At 34.8% G+C, this 20,169-nt stretch overlaps 1 protein-coding gene across 1 annotated transcript in view; it reads left to right on the plus strand.

The window, feature by feature from the left end:
* LOC138691011 (cadherin-AgCad1-like) overlaps window positions 1–20,169 on the plus strand; it is a 318,553-nt gene that overhangs the window by 125,436 nt on the left and 172,948 nt on the right. The gene's annotated exons all lie outside the window — the stretch shown is intronic.

Here is a 20,169-nt window from a genome sequence, read left to right on the forward strand (position 1 = left end):
AATTAGTTTCAAAGTAATGAGGTTTGTTAACTATAGTCCATCTAATACAAGACCTGATCTTAATATATTAGGTCTACTCTGCGCATGTGTTCAATTAACCTTACCCCCAACCTGTTGTTATGTTGCAACTTATTTATTTCAAATGCATTTTTCGCATTTGTATGCCTCTGTTCACGATCTGAAATACTACATGCAAATGAAAAATTAACGACATATATTAAACAAAATATCTCAGTTATTTATACATTTTTACAATATTGTCAATTTATTTGACAAACACAGTATTATTCCCCATCGTATTTGTTATGTGTTGTCATAATAAACTTTTATTTGTCAGTAATACAGATCACTTTTGTGAACAATTTCACGTTGTATGAAGCATTGTCGTGTATTATAACATCTTAATTTAATTGTTGTAGATAAAATGTTGCATTTGAAGATCTGATTAAGTGTAAAGGAGCATTTATTGCTTTTGAAATTGCTGAATTTCAGATTCCATTTGATTTCGATTTGTAATTTTGAAGCCAAGATAACAGAATTCTGACACCTGTTCAAATTCAAATTACCAGTTTTTAGTGGGTTCATAATTCAATGTTATTATTTCTAGTAGTATCAGTACAATTATCTCTGGTAATTTTATTATTAAATTTGGTTTTCTAGTGTTGATTTTTAAACCACTGCATCAGGATTCTAAACAATTCTCTAATATCATCTTTGTTTCTTCATATTAAAACCATATCAGCAGCATATCGATGGTGTTCAGATAAAAGGGCCTTTTTTCAGAAACAGTTAATTAAATTTTAACGCATTGTTGTTAGTTACCGTACTTTATATGAAGGAATGTAAACATAATTATCAAAAATATATCTTCACGTTTTATAATTAAATTTTAACTAATTACAGCATAAAAGTCACATTTAAAAAATGAGGGTTAAGCCTTTTTACCTAAACATCGTCGATATGCTAACACATTAAATTTCTTTATAACATATTTCGAGTCACAAAATACTTAGTTAATGAATGATATTTCATGTGCTTTTATACATCTTATTGCAATAATTGAAGGAGAGAGTAACACCTTATTACTTAAATACGGTTTTTTTTTTAATTAAAGATTTTGCTTATATTATTTGAAGTGTAAAATCCACGAATCGTTCATTATTATTTACACACAGATTAGTTAATAAATTTTACAAAAGAAAGAGTTTGTCCAAAGGACCAGATTCGGGAAGAGTACCTAAAACACTCATTGCATTTCCGCATTGCAAATAAGTAGTGCAACGGCAATCACCAGTAATGGAGATCAAAATTTGGCTGATTTGAGATACCAAAACTTTATTGTTATGACTTCAAGGACCGAAGGTCTCCACAGCAAAGGAGATAAAAGATGAGCATATTTATTTACTTTTTTCTTCACGGCTAATTCAGCAGCAGATGCTGCGCATCTGGAGGTATTCAGCAAGTGAGATGGAGCTAGAGTGTCAATGCAAGTGGAGTCCCAAATTAAAGATTTTTCTACAGACCATGGAATTAAGGTGAGACCATCGGGTCGTTTATCATCTGCGCAACTAATACCTGGTGGTTCCAAAAGAGACAGGATGCCACAAGAAGTCAGAGATCTTTTAATGATATCATTGAGTGATGTATGTCTGGGAATGCAACCCTTGCTCCTCGCACAACTGAGTGCATGATGGCCATAAATATCAGCAATTCCTCCGCAAATACATTGGTGTGGCTGACAGAGTTTACAACCAATGCATAAAACCCTTTCGATTTTAAAGAATGTACTATCTATTAGAGTGCTGATATGAGGAGATGGTAATGTGTGTAACCAAGCTCCAGACTAACTCTCTTGAAGAGCTAAGAGACATGCAATGTCTTGTTCGGATTTTAAAGAAGAAAGGAGTTTATCTAAAAATTTTTGGGAAAAAATGTCGTCTGACTGCTTTTGAAATTCAGGATGGGCAGGAGAATGAGTGGTTTGTGAGGAAGTATACCAACTAGTTAGAGCATCACGCATATGACAGATTTCAGCTGCATCACTGTATAAAGGAAAGAGCGATTTGATGCAACAGAAAACCCCAAAGGCAGAAGAAAGAAAAGCAGGTATACTAACATCAGAAAGTTTCTGAATGCCCACACCACCAAATTTAATTGAGAGAGAGACTTGAGTCAAACTAGTATCGTAAAACATATTGTTGTTGTTCCTGCAATAACTCCTATGTGACATATTTATCGATTTCCAAATGTTTGCTCTATTAAATAACATAAATAGTGATACAGCAAATAATAAAATCTCCTGTGTAATTATATTTCTTTTTTTCGAAAATGTAAGAATTCACATTCTCCTATATACGACTGCCATAGGATGAATAAATGTGTTTTCTCTTCCTACTGAAAAATTTTATATTTTGCACATAGGACTTACTGCAGGAACAACGACGATATATTTAGGATCATTTCCAAACTGAATCGAAAAAGCATCAGCTTTATGTAGGAAAGATGGAAGAAGCCATAGAGGAGTAGTATGCATAAAGTAAGTCATCTTAGAGATTAGAAAACAATTTTTAAGAAGATAGTAAGAAATATGAGGATGTATTAATTTTAAACGATTGATGAAATATTGCAAAGAAGTTAGTTTTTGTTCAGCGATGTGATCGGCAGCTTCCAAAAAGACGGGAGATCCAAAAATTGTTAAAGCAGATTTTGACATTAGTAAAATACCCGGAGCAAGTTTTTGAAAAGAAGAGAAAACAGATTGATTAAACTTAGAAAAAAATAAATTTTACACTTATCAGGATTAAGTTCTAACCGTATAGTTGAATTGAATTGAATGATTTTATTAAGATCTTGCAAAACATCTGAAGGGGCCCGACATAAGCAACCATCATTTAAGTAAAAAAAGGTTGAGATCACTAATAAGTTCCTTAAAAAGGGGATGAATTGTTAGACTAAAAAGTAAAGGGCTAGCTGGATCCCCTTGTTGGCAACCTGATTGAAACATAATTGTATCAGAACCAAAAAATAAAGTAGAATGGTGTCTGTATGTTTGCCGGAAATAGGGGAAAAGTTGCGGAATTTTAAGTTTAACAGCTTGCAACATGGTATCTCTTTCAATACAATTGAAGGCATTTCTGAAGTCTAACTTAAGAACGATTTTATCAGAGTGAGAATTGGCAGAAATGAATGAGCGCAGTGAGTGAATAATACTTCCACAGCGCTGAGGTTAACTGAAACCAAATTGATTCGGTCTAAAATATGCACTAATTTCTTCTTTAACACTAACACAAGCCATTTTGGATACCAATCTTTGGAAAGTGTTCCCAATGGCAATAGGTCTGATGCCACCATCCTTCTTATAGATCACAATAAGGAAAGCTCTGCAAAGGTGGGTTAATGAAGAAAGAAGCCATTTACTGGAATCACCTGCTGATACAGAAACCAGATCCTTAAGGTGTTGAGGTCATAAACCATCGATACCAGCTGCGGAACTTTGTGGAAATCTCTGTAGAGATTTCAAGACATCTTCGTTGGTGACTGATAGGCTGGGTACTGTAGGATCAGGAAGGTCTAGAAGGAGGTGGATGTTTAGATTTTAAAACATCATATGTAGCAGTTGTTGGATCTGCAGCTCCCATATCCCAAGATAAGAAGCGAATAGCGCCACGGATATCTCCTTCTGAAACTTTCTGTTCTACATGATGGATTTGATTAGAAGGAGAATCACCTTTATATGAACGACTTCTGACATGAGGAGGATTGGATGGCAAGTTTGTCACATTGTCTTTAATTTTAGCTATTAGAGATTTATTATCAGAACGATCAGGAACTCGAAGAGCTAAATATGCAAATAGAAATAAATCATGCCAGGAGGTAGTAGTATTGTGCGATAAACAAAAATCAATTTGTTGACTTAAGCGACTGGCAGCGCCTTTAGGTATTCAGCATAATACATTAACATTTTTCTTGTAAGTACTTAGTTTAGAGTAAAAATCATCTATAGAATTAGATATAGAAGAATCTGGAGGAAAAGACTGAGAATGAACTCGAGAACAATGAATCTTTAATCCTCTAGCAGATTTGAAAATCTTGGAATCTGTAGAAGGACAAATAGGGCATGAAAAGAATCCTTCCGAAATATTAGTGGAAGAAAGACTTGAATCAATCAAAACATGAGAATTATTGACAGAAATGTCAGACGATACTATTGGATTATGATTCAAAGATTCATGACATTGGGTAATATGAAGATTGATACCCCGCTGAGAAAAAGATTTGCCACATGCCTTGCATAGAGCTGTTGAAACCAGGCAAGGAGTTGAAGTGGTAGAGGAAGAGCAAATATCATTCATCTCCATATCGTGTTGAATTATAGTGGGTGTTGTGGATTCATTATTATCAGTATCGCCAATAAGGTGATTAATTTTTTCTATATTAGAGCTATACTTAATTTGTGAAGTCACTGGGTCTTCGCTCTTCTGATCTGGATCATATAATATGTCTTCATTAAGCGCCTCTTTGTGTGCATGTAACATATACAAAACTTGAATTGTTTATCTTAGTTACGGAAAGACTGGATATCTTGACGAAATTATACATACATTTTGCCATCACTTCACAGAATTTACACGAAACAAGCAAAACAGTACTTACTGGTAATGAAGATCACATAAAATAATAATAAGTAGTAAGACACTGAAAAAAATTTAGATCTTTGTATGATCGATAAGAAAGTTAATGTTGTTAAATCCCAAAAATTTTCTTCAACCCAAGAACGAGATGATGAAATCAAGGATTTCTTGTGTTCTAGATATAATCCTATGCCTGTAGTAGTGACTTTCTTAAAGCAGGCTCTAATGCAAAATTAAACAGTAATGGGAACAGTCTATCTCCTTGTCTTACCCCGGTATTTGCGACAGAAGAATCCCATTAACTTTCACTGTACATTTGACTTATATCCATCATAGCATGCTTTTGTAGTCTAATCAATTTGTCGGTGTACCAAATTCGTGTGAATAGTTCCAAAGTTTACTTCGCACTATACTGTCGTATGTTTTATGAAAATCAGTACATAGGTATACTTAGGGTGACCAGATGTTCTCTTTTGTCTGGACATGTCCTCCTTTTTAGGCCTTTGGCTGGAGTTCGGTCAGATTTTAAAAGAATCAAGAAATGCCCTCCTTTTCGTAACTTGTACATCTGATATTTTGAAATTATCTGATTTGACGCCTTTTTCAAGTAATTTTCCTGTAGGTGGCAGCAGCATCGACAGAATATACTCTCTACCAACGATCATAACTCTCTTTGCATACAAAGTAATATTAAATTCACATTTTGTGCGGTCTTTTTATGTATTTTGATAATAATTATAGTTCCCTTGGTTTTCATATGTAGTTAACTGTAAAATCTTTTTATATTATCACGTTTTATCATAAGTATACTGTAATAAAATAGATATTGACATAATTTTAAGTATAATATAGGCCTAAGCCTAAAACTAAATAGGGTAGATATTTTCTCTTCTCTTTAATAATTATATTTCCCTTGACTTTCTTATGTAGCTAACTGTAAAAGCATTATTATTAAGTTTTATCATAATTATTTTTGTAATACAGTATTAACATACTTTTAAGTATGATTTAAGCCTAAATCTGTACTGTAAATATTTTGTAAGAAAATAGATATGTTGTTGTTGTTTTCTAATGCCAGGCGTTTGACAATAAAGTCATTTGACCTCTTGCACTCCAATATTTTTCAAAGATATTATCATGACCAGCCACTGAAGCACAGATTTTGAGGTGTTCCGAATCCATTTCTTGGTTTGAGTTGCACAATGGACAGTTAGGGGACTGATATATTCCAATTCTATGCAGGTGTTTGGCCAAACAATCATGACCTGTTGTCAATCTAAATGCAGCTACAGACGATTTTCGTGGTAAATCGGGAATTAACTGTGGATTTTGATGCAGAGAGTTCCATTTTTTCCCTTGGGATTGAGTTATCAAATTTTCTTTGTTGAAGTCTAAGTATGTAGATTTAATAAATCTCTTCACAGAGTAATACGTAGATTTAGTAACAGGTCTGTAAGTAGCAGTGCTGCCCTTCTTTGCTAAAGCATCCGCATTCTCGTTTCCCAGGATTCCACAATGGGATGGTATCCATTAGAATACAATTCTTTTATTGAGTGATATTAATTGAGAGAGCATTTTAGTTATTTCTGCTGTTTGAGATGAAGGTGTGTGTCTAGAGACAATTGATAGAATAGCTGCTTTGGAGTCTGACAATATAACTGCATTCCTAAATTTATTGATGTGGCATAGAAGATTCCTGAGACATTCACTTATTGCAATGATTTCACCATCAAAACTTGTTGTTCCATATCCAAGAGATCTATAAAGTGAGAAGAGACAGCACGTAACACCTGCACTGGCACCTTGTTCTCTGGATCCGTCGGTGTATAAATGAAGCCAGTTTTGTGGAGGGTACCTAATATTAATTGTCTCTAAAGACAATTGTTTCAGTATTTCAGTGTTTACTTCTGATTTCAGTATTTCTTCTGTTAAATTTAGATTCAATTCTATATTTAATAGAGTTAAGGGGTTTGGTTGAATTTGTAAGTTTTCTTTTAAATTCGGCATATTGATTTTCTGTTTTAATTCTTGAACAATGGATATGAAACTTTTTTGAGTTTTCAATCTACAGAGAGGACTGTATGAATGCCAATTGTTTCCTGGTAATCTGATAAGTTTTTCATATTGAATCAGTGCTTTTTCTTCTATTATCATTTTGATGCTGTTAATATTAGTGAGGAATCTCATAGAATCTATTGGCGTTGTTTTGATTCCACCAGTAATGAGTCTGAGAGCTTGGTTTTGAACATATTCTATGTCGTTTATGAAAGGTGAAGTAATTAAAATTTCTCCGCAGTATGTCAGCAGTGACTGTATAAACATTTTGTATGTAGTGTTCAAAGTATTCCTAGAGCATCCCCATTTCTTTCCTGCTAGTCTTTTTAGAGGGGAGAATCTTTTACGAGCTTTTTCAGAAATGTATTTCAAATATGGTTGCTCCATGTTAACTTACTATCGAAAATAACTCCAAGATATTTGGATTCATAAGTCCTAGGAAGGTGTTGACCATTGTATTGGATATTGAATTCTCTTTCTTTTTTACCGAGTGAAAATATTTGGTAGTTACTTTTACTTAAATTGAGTGTCATCAAATTTGATGTATTCCATTCATGTAGTTGATTTAGAGCTTTAAGAGCAGAATTTTGAATTTTGTCTATGTCTGTAAGATCCGGAAGTCCACAAAACTATATCATCTGCAAATAGTGCTGTTTTCATATTTGATTCCTCTAATAGGGAGGGTAAGTCATTTATATAAATATTGAATAAAGTTGTGCTGAGGACAGCGCCGCCCTGAGGTAGACCTCGATATGTTTGTCTGTAACTAGAAAGTGAGTTATTGAATTTAGTGGCAGTGAATCTTTGACTAAGGAATTCTGATATCCATCTGAACATATTGCTGGAGATACCTAATTTCTGGAGTTTTAGTAATAATTTATTTCTCCAAACAGAGTCATATGCTAACTGAAAGTCAATAAATATTGCCAAGGTATCTTCTTTCTTGTTAAAACTGTCTTTTATTTCTTGGCCGAGGCGTATGACTTGTTCATTGGTAGAGTGTAGTTGTCGAAAACCGGCTTGCCTTGGTGATAAAAGATTTTGGGATTCTAAATACCAAGTTAATCTGTTGGAGATCATGGACTCCATGGTTTTTTCTGTCATGCTTACTAGTGCTATTGGTCGGTAACTATTAATATCATGAGCAGGTTTCCCTTTTTTGTGAATTGGTACAATGATTGCTTTTTTCCAAGCTGCAGGAATTGAGGTGTTCCATGATAAATTGAAAATGGATAAAAGTACAGACTTGGCTTTTTCCCCAGATGTTTCAAGAATTCGGAATGAATGTTGTCGGGGCCAGGGGATTTCTTGGTTTTTAAATTTTGTATAGCTAGAGTTAATTCTTTGGAAGTAAAATTTTGATGAAATATTTCAGGTTTTGTACTAGTAATATTGTTTTTATTATTTTTATGTAATTCTCTTTTGATAAATTTGTCAGTTTTTTTTTATATTGGGATGTAATCTGTGAAAATAGATAATGACATAATTTATAGTATAATATAGGCTGAGCCTAAATCTAAGTACATATTTTCTGTCCCCTTTTTTCGAACAGTGTCCTTTTCGAAACTTTGTGTCCTCTTTTCTATCGATGTGAATCTGGTCATTCTAGGTATACTGGCTTGTTGTATTCCCAGCATTTGGAAAACTCTTTCTCTTCCCTTCTATCCTGAGTACTCTCGGACGTTTACATGAAGGGTGGTTCTTAGTTTGGCTGGACTATAATTTAATTTTTCGACTGTCGATAAATTTGTCTGTCGATAAATTTGTCATATGAGTGAATTACGAACAGTCAAGTATCCACCATTAATAATAAAAAAAACTGTAAAAATCTTATGTCTTCTTATTGTTGCCATCCATATTCATACCAATAACCATAACATAACAATACATATCAATACCATCCCATCGCACCTCCTCATACTCATCCTCTTTCACAATAGCCCTGCCAAGACTCTGGAATTCGTTACCTGCTAGCATCAGGGACTGTCGAAATAAAATTGAATTCAAACGCAAACCTACTAGGCATTTAGTCAGTAATTGAGACTCGTTCAGACATGATTTCTTGTAAATAGTTCTCTTAATCAAACAAAATATTTCAATATCCGGTAATTTCATCACTATAGAATTTTGTTATTCTAGGTTTAATTTGTAATTTAGTAAATACAAAAATATTCTTTGTTCCTAACTTCTATGATAAAATGTCTAGCATTCATTAATCAAGTAATCTTGTCGTACTTAATTTTTATTGTAATTGTAATTGTAAATTTAATACTAATTGTAATTTTATTCTTCATATTATAGTTGTAATCTCCTGGTAGAGAGGCAGAGAAGGCCTGACGGTCTTATCTCTACCAGGTTAAATAAATAAATACTACTACTACTACTACTACTACTACTACTACTACTACTACTACATAATTACTTACCTACTTACTGGCTTTCAAGGAACCAGGAGGTTCATTGCCATCCTCACATAAGCCCGCCATTGGTCCCTATCCTGAGCAAGATTAATCCATTCTCTATCATCATATCCCACCTCCCTAAAATCCATTTTAATATTATCTTCCCATCTACGTCTCGGCCTCCCTAAAGGTCTTTTTTCCTCCGGCCTCTCAACTAACAGTCTATATGCATTTCTGGATTCGCCCATACGTGCTACATGCCCTGCCCATCTCAAACGTTTGGATTTAATGTTCCTAATTATGTCAGGTGAAGAATACAATGCTTGCAGTTCTGTGTTGTGTAACTTTCTCCATTCTCCTGTAACTTCATCCCTCTTAGCCCCAAATATTTTCCTAAGCACCTTATTCTCAAACACCCTTAACCTATGTTTCTCTCTCAAAGTGAGAGTCCAAGTTTCACAACCATAAAGAACAACCGGTAATATAACTGTTTTATAAATTCTAACTTTCAGATTTTTTGACAGCAGACTGGATGATAAAAGCTTCTGAACCGAATAATAACAGGCATTTCCCATATTTATTTTGTGTTTAATTTCCTCCTGAGTATCATTTATATTTGTTACTGTTGCTCCAAGATATTTGAACTTCTCCACCTTTTCGAAAGAGATATTTCCAATTTTTATATTTCCATTTCGTACAATATTCTGGTCACGAGACATAATCATATACTTAGTCTTTTCAGGATTTACTTCCAAACCTATCTCTTCACTTGCTTCCAGTAAAATTTCCGTGTTTTCCCTAATCGTGTGTGGATTTTCTCCTAACATATTCACGTCATCCGCATAGACAAGCAGCTGATGTAACCCGTTCAATTCCAAACCCTCTCTGTTATCCTGGACTTTCCTAATGGCATACTCTAGAGCAAAGTTAAAAAGTAAAGGTGAGAGTGCATCTCCTTGCTTTAGCCCACAGTGAATTGGAAATGCATCTGACAGAAACTGACCTATACGGACTCTGCCGTATGTTTCACTGAGACACATTTTAATTAATGGAACTAGTTTCTTGGGAATACCAAATTCAATAAGAATATCATATAAAACTTCTGTCTTAACCGAGTGAGATGCCTTTTTGAAATCTATGAATAACTGATACACTGTACCCTTATACTCCCATTTTTTCTCCATTACCTGTCAGATACAAAATATCTGGTCAATAGTTGATCTATTATGCCTAAAACCACACTGATGATCCCCAATAATTTCATTACATATGGAGTTAATCTTCTCAAAAGAATATTGGACAAAATTTTGTACGACGTCAACAAAAGTGATATTCCTCGAAAGTTATTACAGTTAGTCTTGTCCCCCTTCTTAAAGATAGGTACGATTATGGACTCCTTCCATTGTTCTGGTACAAGTTCCTTTTCCCAAATAGCAAGTACAAGCTTATAAATTTCGTTAGATAATGCGCTTCCACCCTCTTGTATTAATTCTGCTGGAATTTGATCGATATCTGGAGAATTATAATTTTTCAGATTTTCTATCGCAATTTCGACTTTAGAAATTGTGGGTTTGGGTATAAATGGCTCAGAAGTTTGTATTTCAATTTCATCCCGATCATTTCTGTTTGGCCTATGTATATTTAGTAGTTGTCCAAAATAGTTTTTCCATCTGTTCAGGATTGAATGAGCATCTGGAAGCAAGTCACCATTCTCATCCTTGATCACGTTTACCCTTGCCTGATATCCATTCTTGAATTCCTTTATGCCCTTATATAAATCTCTAATGTTTTTATTTTTACTATTTGTTTCTATCTCATTCAGTTTTTCCTTCAAGTAATCTCTCTTTTTATTCCTAAGCATACGATTTGCTTCCCGTCTTCTATTGAAATAATTATCTCTATTCGCCTCAACTGGATCCTGTAAGAATTTCAATTTTGCCTGTTTCCTTCTTTCTACTACCATGGAACAATCTTCATCAAACCACGGTTTTTTTTTCTTAGTTTCATAATAACCTATGCTCTGTTCAGCTGCAATTTTGATATTATCTCGGATATTTTCCCACATGCTATTAACATCTAACTCTTCCTCAACTTCGTCGGAACTTGCTATTATGGCAAACCTATTTGAAATTTCGACCTGATAATGTTGCTTAGTTTCCTCGTCCTTTAATTTCGGAATATTGAATCTTCTAATATTAACTTGTTGCTCTACTCGCTTGGCTACTGGTAGTCTTTCTCTTCTCCAATTACCAAATAATGGTCAGAATTACAGTCTGCCCCCCCCCCCCCCCCCTGAAGGTTCGAATGTGTACTATACTAGTGTGTCATCTTTTATCTATCACGATGTGATCTGTCTAGTTATGTGTCAGTCCACCTGGAGAAGTTCATGTATATTTATGTATATCCTTATGGGGGAATGTTGTACTTTTGACAATTAAATTTTTTGATGTGGCAAAGTTGACTAACCTAACTCCATTGTCAATACTAGTTATGTGTAGGGTCTCTTTTCCAATAGTTGGTTTAAAAATATCCTCCTGTCCTACTTTAGCATTCAAATCCCCCAATAAAATTTTCATGTGATATCTAGGTAACTGATCAAAAGTATGTTCCAATTCCTCATAGAAGCTATCCTTTATATGGTCGTCTTTCTCTTCTATAGGGGCATGAGCATTTATAACTATGATATCGCACCACCTACCCTTAAGTATTAAATACGATAACCTATCACTGATAAATTCCACCTTTTTTACTGCTGATTTTATTCTTTTATGAATAAAGAATCCTGTTCCTAATTGGTGATTATCATTTCCATCCCCATAATACAACAAATTATCTCCTATTTGTGTTATGCCGTTCCCATCTAACCTAACCTCCAAGGGCGGTTATTCAGGTAGTTACGTGTAAAACACAATTTTATCTCATATTAATAATTAATTCTAGTTATTACCGGTTCCGTATTTCTAAAATAAAAAGAAATGTTTTATTATCAGTCGTTATTAACAGTGTTTAGTTATATAAATAGTACCTGTAACCGTCCGCTGAGTAGAATAATGTCAAGTGTTACGAGAGCCGAGCGGTGTCTATTAGAGCGTACAAAACAGTAGAGGTGAAATTATTTGGGTTCCCATTCTCATACAGTACTTGGTTTCCATGGTAACGTGACGTCACGCACTAAAGAAAGATTGTATGAGTGAAGTGCGTTTTTGAGTCTTTCAGTTATGGAGAATTTCAGACTTGTAGGTAGAGTAACCAGTTTGCAGATCTAACAGTACTAATAATAGAAAAGGGTTGAAGCTGGTCTCCAAGGCCGGGGGCTATTGTTGAAGGGCTGTGAAATTTTACAGTATGTACTACCCGACTCGAGAAAAGTATCCTCATTCCTTGTGTCTAAGCAGCCATCCCTGCAGTGGTGAATTAGCTGGCTATATGTTATTTTATCATGAATGCATGCCACATACATTCGTAAAGTTTAAAAGTTGTTTTCCGCCACGTGTATTATTTCTTCTCTTGAGTTTGCCAGGTTTGTTCCAGCGCTTGTATATAGTGCTATTATGCAAATACTTAGGTACCAATACATGGAAAGTATTGATAAATGAGTGCGAAATATGTATCCCGAAAATGGCACAGTTTGTAATATATTAGAAATGCCGTTTTGTAGATTTAAATATGAGGATGTGAAAGATGTTTTAAATTCTGGACGTCCTACAGTTCCTTTTGTTCTTTGTTTTAAAAAGTGCTAAAAAAATAGAGAAGTTGTATAAAATAACTTTAAAAAATTCTTCCGATGAAAGAAGCTTTTCTGTTTGAAAAGATTGAAAATTTCACTTGGAATGCTACATCACAGGAGAGACTTTAATCATTAGCCCATAGCTTTGCATAGAAATATAGGCCCTACTTCAGTTACTCAGACATTTTATGAAGACATCATCGATAGGTTTGCTGCTTTAAAAGATAGGAAGATTGACTTAGCATGCAAGAAATTGGTTGAGTCCTGAAATAAATTAATTTTCCTGTTTGCATGTGTTCTAGAACTAGTAAACTTGTACGTAGTACGCGAATAGTAGGCCTACTCATTATATTAGCAAAAATGTTCATGTATTTGTCTGTGTGAACAGCACTTCATCTATTTTCTTTACGACGAGCCGCTACTGCTAACCTCCTGTATCTAGCTAGTTCTTTTGCTACTAATGTTACCTCTCCTGTTCTATATAGACTTGTAACATGCCAAGTACCAAATCTCAAAACCTTATTCCTTTGCTGTGGTAGTGCCAGAGAATCAGTCCCATTCTGAGGCTTATTTGAAGGATTCGTAACAAGCTGCTTTTTACGGTGATGGGTTGTTAGCTCTTCGCCCAACCCCCAATCTGGAGGACCACCCCTCATCGGCTGTCCGAAACTGCTACATAATATACCTAAACATACATAACAAAATTATATTATTTCCTAACTTTGTAAATTAGTTTAGTACTGGAAACACAAACTGAATACAACCTTTTCAAGATACAACCTTTTCAAGATACAATACTATTCATTTGTGATTTGTCAGTTTCTTATATCACATAACTTCGTTCCCCTTCCCCTATATATTCTGAGCTTAAAATGGATCAGTATAAACCTGTACATCACACTGACATCTTTTTTTTATTATTAATTTCTTACTTGCACTAATGTTCAAGAAAATGTATACTGGTTTGGTTGGAAACACTGCAGAATTCGATCACTGTTCCTGATTTGACTGCCCATAAAGAGTTGTAACATTAGTAAAAACGGGTTATTAAAAGGAAAACATATTTGTATTAATGGGCATGTGAATAATATGAAAGAAATGAAGAGGGGTGATTTTTCTTTATTAAAAGCAAAAGTGGTCCGAGAAACGTCCACCTTACCAATACCACTTGAGGTAAGTTCTATGTCTAAGTTTATACTGCAATACTTTGTGATATATTATTATTATCATTTTTTGGAATTAAAGAAGCCACCAGCGTAGCTCTGTCGGCTATGGTGCTTGCCTGCCGATCCGGAGTTGCGGTCGGGCGTGGGTTCCATTCCCACTTGGGCTGATTACCTAGTTGGGTTTTTCCGAGGTTTTCCCCAACCATAAGGCAAATGTCAAGTAATCTATGGCGAATCCTCGGCCTCTTCTCACTATCACTAATCTCATCGATGCTAAGTAACCTAGTAGTTGATACAGCGTCATTAAATAACCAAGTAAAAAAAATGAAAGAATAATACAATTACGTTTGAAAATATCCAGAGCTATTAGACCATAATTGGGATTTACGCCCCATTACAAGGGGAGAATGAAGGAACTGATATATTCAACAATAAATTACAACTGATTTTTAATAACGTCAGTAAGAACTACTTTATTATATGAATGAGTGATTTTAATGCACGAATTGGTAATGCAAAGCTACATTCATTTCAAAGCGTGCAGAAACGAAATGTTCCTACCGATCAGACTGGAGTGGGAATAATTCATTTGACTTGGGATTCCTGAAGACTACAGATCTGCTTCTGTAAAGTACAGTTTACTCTAGTGGAATGTAGTATTCTATTCCTACTACCTTAGTGTCTTTAAGATCAACCTTAAAGTGTAAAATGGCAGTGTTTTTTTTTCTGGCGGAACATACCAGAACAGGTTCCAGCACCTTTTTGTTATATTTTTCATAATGGAACCGAGAAATCTGTGGTTTCAATGCAAAAGGCGATATGTCAATTTTTGACGAGAATGAGATTTTGCGATGTGCATTCTGATGGTATCTTTATTGTGGGAAAAGATGACATGCATATCTCTGTTATTGTTTTATTATTATTTATCAAGATATATAGGTATATCGATTATTGTTCTCTCTAACCTGTTGTTATGAGACATGATTCCTATGATTTTATATGGCCCTTCAAACTTTAAAAGCTCGCTCTGAAAAACTGCAAGAAATTACATCAAATTTTGTCTTCTAGCCACAGAAATGTTCGAATTTTGCGTCTTCAGTATATTGTGAGGCTTCTCTCGACTCAACTTCATTCTCTCTCCACTGAGATCATCCCTGCTAGCTAACACCATGAGAAACCTGCTTCTTATTAGGATTGTTGGCCTCCTTTGAACAACTTCATCCCTGACAAGTATGTTAAATCTTGTTTGCTAAAATGCCGTCATGCTGCGGGAAATAGTGTAAAAGGAAAGGAGAAAATACTGAAGAAATTACTGTGCTTTGAAAAATCTTAATACTTCGGGTATTCCTTATAATTTAGTAAATGCCTTTGTGACAAACCAATTTATTATTTTGTTGGCCCAAATTGAGTCAGTTAATACTAATATGGATTTAATTTATATTTCATCTTAAAGGTGCATTAAGATGTGAAAATAAATAAGGGTTGATTATGTTTTTAATAGAATTTTTTTATAAATTCCGTTTAGGCCTTGAATTCCTCAGTGAACTGGGAGTAATCATCTCCCTGTTCACTCCAATAAATTTTACACCGAGTTTCACCACCTTTTTGTCCAGAAAAAAAAAAAGCACTGTAAAATGGTATCCCTCTCTGTGATGCCTCTCTTTATCAGTTAGTGGGTGTGGAACAACGACATCATGTTGCTACTCAAGAATGGAAGCACTATGTTTTGAATGTTACCTGGCTCTAGAACAATGTATTAACAGCTATAGAGAACAAACTTGCAGTCAACTTAGAGTTATAAAACACCTTTTTTATTCACAAAGATAGCCATAGATTCACAATAAGTTAGCAGAGCTATACAAGACAGCAGAGTTTACCAATAAACTGACCATTATCTGCTTGTATGTCCAATCCGAATATTACCACGATGGTACAAAAAGAAACACAAGTCCACAAACTCCAATGCAGTATTGGCACATGAAGGTCATTTGCTGACTGATGCTAGAATTAAATGGTTATATAAGGAAAGAATGGATGAATTAACTAATATGACAACAGTTAGTGTTGATGTTAATAAAGAATGGAAGAAAATCACAGTTATAGTAAATCAAGCAGCATTGGAAAATTTAGGTACTAAAGAAAGTGACAAAGGAAAAGAGGATTAAGAAAATGGGATAAGAACATTAAGGACATTATTGAAAATAAAGAGAGGCATACAAAAAGTACCTTAGTACAGGAAAGGAAGAAGACAAAATAGAATATCATTCGAAAAGAGCAATTCTCAAACAGGAAGTACGAAAATATTACAGAAAAAATTGAAGGGGATTTGTATCTTTTCTAAAAAATCACAGTCACTGTTAGACACAATATTATTTCCCACTATAGACACCATGCATGGGTCTGAAATCGTACTGGTGATGCCGCTCAGTGTCTCAGTTCCTAATTAACTGTAGGCTTGCGCTGTTGATAAAGAGTTGTAACATTAGTAAGAACGGGTTATTAAAAGGAAAAAAAATATTTGTATTAACGACATGTGAAAGAAATGAAGAGGGGTGATTTTTCTTTATTAAAAGCAGAAGTAGTCTGGGAAACGTCTGTTACTCATCCACCTTACCAAGTACCACTTGAGGTAAATTCTATGTCTCCATAAGTTTATACTGGAATACTTTGTGATATATTGTTATTATTATTATTATTACTACTACTACTGCTACTGCTATTGCTACTGCTACTGCTACTGCTACTGCTACTTTCCTATCCTTGGTTTTTTCTCTAATAGATCCTTTTTTTTTTTTTTAATTGACAGTGAAAGAAATATTATTAATAGAATTTGCCCTTGCCTAACCAGACTTGGAAACGCATGTAAACATGTAGTTGTGCCTCTTTATTACGTCAATAATGAACGAACACTGCTTCGAAGACAGACTTGTCACAAACATGGAGAAGACCAAGTTCCAGTAGGGCTGCAAAAGAAAAGTATTCTAAGGGAAGGAGAATTTGTGACCTAGTCTCGAAAAAATAACTCAGATTACCCGTGCTGGTTTCTCCTTTAAAATTAGATGACTTAATTAATATTCCATATCCTTTACATAGAATACTGAAAGTAGAAAAAGAACTGAAGTGGAACATGACTGTAATTAATTATTTAATAGAAAGTTCAGTACTGCTAGAGGAGTGTAAAAATGTAATTACAGAGTTCCTAAAATATTAGTGTACGTGTTTGGTATTTAAATCAGATTTCAGACCTTTGAATGACAAGGTGACGCTCTCTCACCAATCATATTTAATATAGCATTAGAGAAGATAATATGACAGTTAAGGTACGGTCACACGTCGCTACTTTTGCTGCGCAACTTTTGTACTGCAGCTGCAAAAGTTGTGTGTTGTGTTCACACGTAAGCCAAAAGTAGCGCGCTGCACGCTACTTTTCATGCTGCACAACCCGTGTGCTGCAAAAGTTGTAACTGGAGGTTGCGAGTCTGTTCACACACAAGGCGCTACTTTTGCAGCCGCAGTCATGCTGCAGGTCTCCATCTCTGTGTTGACTTCTCCATCTCCGTGTTGACTTCTCAATATACATTTTGTGGTTATGTTCGCATTATTAATAAACTCATGCGAAAGCTTACTTATCTATTATTTGCTTTTCTGTCCTAACTAGTATTCAGAAAATGGCATTATTTTTACTATAAAGCTTTTAAAAATGCCTATATACTTAAATGATAACCAACAGCATATTCACGTAATCAATGTTGGCAACACTCCTGTTTGAAACTACGCTACAGAAAATTAAAAAAGTGAATTATATCGTCAGCAAATATGCTCAGACTGTGTTGTGCATTTAATAACTGTTACAAATAATTTATTTTCATCACATCTAACATTAAAATGCATCCAAACAATAAAAGTATCATTGGCACATATGGGTGGCAATACTGTTCACAACCGCAGCAAAAGTTTCAACAAAACAGATATCAAAAATGCTGCGGCTGCAACCCTGAGAACCCTGTTCACATGTCACTACTTATAAGCTGCGCGCAGCATTGAAAATTAGCGAACAGCAGGTTCAGCAGCCGCTACTTTTTGGGTTGCACCGTTGTTCACACGTCGCAGTACAAGAGTTGCACAGTTTTTTGTGCTGCATCGCTGCAAAAGTAGCGACGTGTGACCGTACCTTTAGACGTAATACCAACTGGAATAAACCTGGGTGGACAACATAAAGTTTTGCATATGCTGATGATTTATTATTAATAGGAAGGAATGAGCTTGAAATAAGACAGCTATTATTGAGTTAATGGAAAAAGCACCAACTACTTGATTAAATATTAACGAGAATAAAACAAAATATATGGTAATCACTGGTGGGCTTATGTGAGGGCAGCAATGAACCTGCGGGTTCCTTAAAAGTCATTTGTAAGTAAGTATATGGTAATCACTAAAACAAAAAGGATTCTCAATAGCCTTAAAATTAAAAATTGTACTTTTGAAACAGTCAAATATCTTGGTGTTTGATAGACAATTCTAATGACAGAAAATATTAAATATTTAACAGACTACATAATGCAAACAAAACTTTTTATGCTGTTCACAAATTATTTATTATCTTCCTGTGCTTACCAGAAATTTAAAAATCATTTTGTGCAGAACACTAATCCAACCTGTACTATTATATGGATCGGAAACATAGAGCTTAACTAAAAAGGAAAAACAAATTAATCGTTTTTGAAAGAAAAAGAAGTTGTCGAGGAAAATTTTTGGTCCAGTTTTTGACCCACTTGAAAACAAGTGGAAAATTCGACATAATAATGATATTCACAAACTTTATAATCAACCATCAATTTTAGATGTAATGTGAACAAGTAGATTAAATTGGGCAGGTCATGTTATACTTATGGATGATTCCAGCAGCGCAAAACAAATATATATGAACACCTTTAACAACACAAGGCCACTGGAAAGACCTCGAAGTAGATGGAAGGATGAAATTCAGAAGAAATGCGTGGAAATGGGAACTACCAACTGGGAGGAACTAGTAAAAGAAGAACAGAGTGGAAGCGTTTTGTGAAATCGACATGGAGTCGACATGCTCCATAATGTCTTTTGATTGATTGATTGATTGAGTGATGGGGAATAGTTACATTACGAAAACAATGTGTGCATTACTAACGAGAGGGCACTTAAAATTTCTGTAACAACATGCAGGCAGGCAGAATATCTGGAGTGGTTGCATGAAAGGTACCTCCACATTTCGGCAAGCAGCAAGGCTTATTGCATTAAAGTTAGAAGAGAAAATATTGACAAATTAGCGAATTATTTTCTAACAGACTCGCAAGAAACCCTAGTAGGTGTTGATGCCAGTCTGATATAGAAGTTCTGGTTTTTTCTTTCTCTGCCTTTTTTCTAGCTTCATCTTATTCATTCTTTAGCTGTTCAAGTTTATCAGACCAAAAGGGTTTATCTGATTTGACTTTCCCACTTGGAAATGTAATAGTAGTTTATACTTAATGAATCATTGTGGGGATATTTACAGCCCTTTCTTCCCTTTCCTCTTACAAAGCTATATTGAAGATTATGTTCGAGTATTCCAACTTCTAATTGTCTATTTATTTATATTGCCTTACTGCCTTGGTATAGTCTTTCTGCAACTATTTATATTGTTGGAATAACAGTGTATAAACTTCAATGTATTTATTGCTATTAAAATGAGATGTTAATGTTTTCAGTGACCATTGAGATAAAAAAAGGTAAGGTAAAGGTATCCCCGTAACATGCCATGAAGGCACTTGGGGGGCATGGAGGTAGAGCCCCATGCTTTCCATGACCTCGGCACTAGAATGAGGTGGTGTGGTCGGCACCACGCTCTGACCGCCTTTTACCCCCGGGAAAGACCCGGTACTCAATTTTATAGAAGGCTGAGTGAACCTTGGGGCCGTTCTGAAAGTTTGGCAACGAGAAAAAATCCTGTCACCACCTGGGATCGAACCCCGGACCTTCCAGTCCGTAGCCAGCTGCTCTACCAACTGAGCTACCCGGCCGCCTGACCATTGAGATATTTGATAGAAAAGCAAGAGAGTGCAGAAATTTCAACTCAAAAGGCCTTCAATGATCACAGTGTTTCAGAAACCTAAAGAAGGAATTAAAATTGTACATGATTTAAATTTAGATTTGAATAAGCTTTTCTTATTTACTTT

Source organism: Periplaneta americana, chromosome 16 (assembly GCF_040183065.1).
Source record: "Periplaneta americana isolate PAMFEO1 chromosome 16, P.americana_PAMFEO1_priV1, whole genome shotgun sequence".
Classification (NCBI taxonomy): domain Eukaryota; kingdom Metazoa; phylum Arthropoda; class Insecta; order Blattodea; family Blattidae; genus Periplaneta; species Periplaneta americana.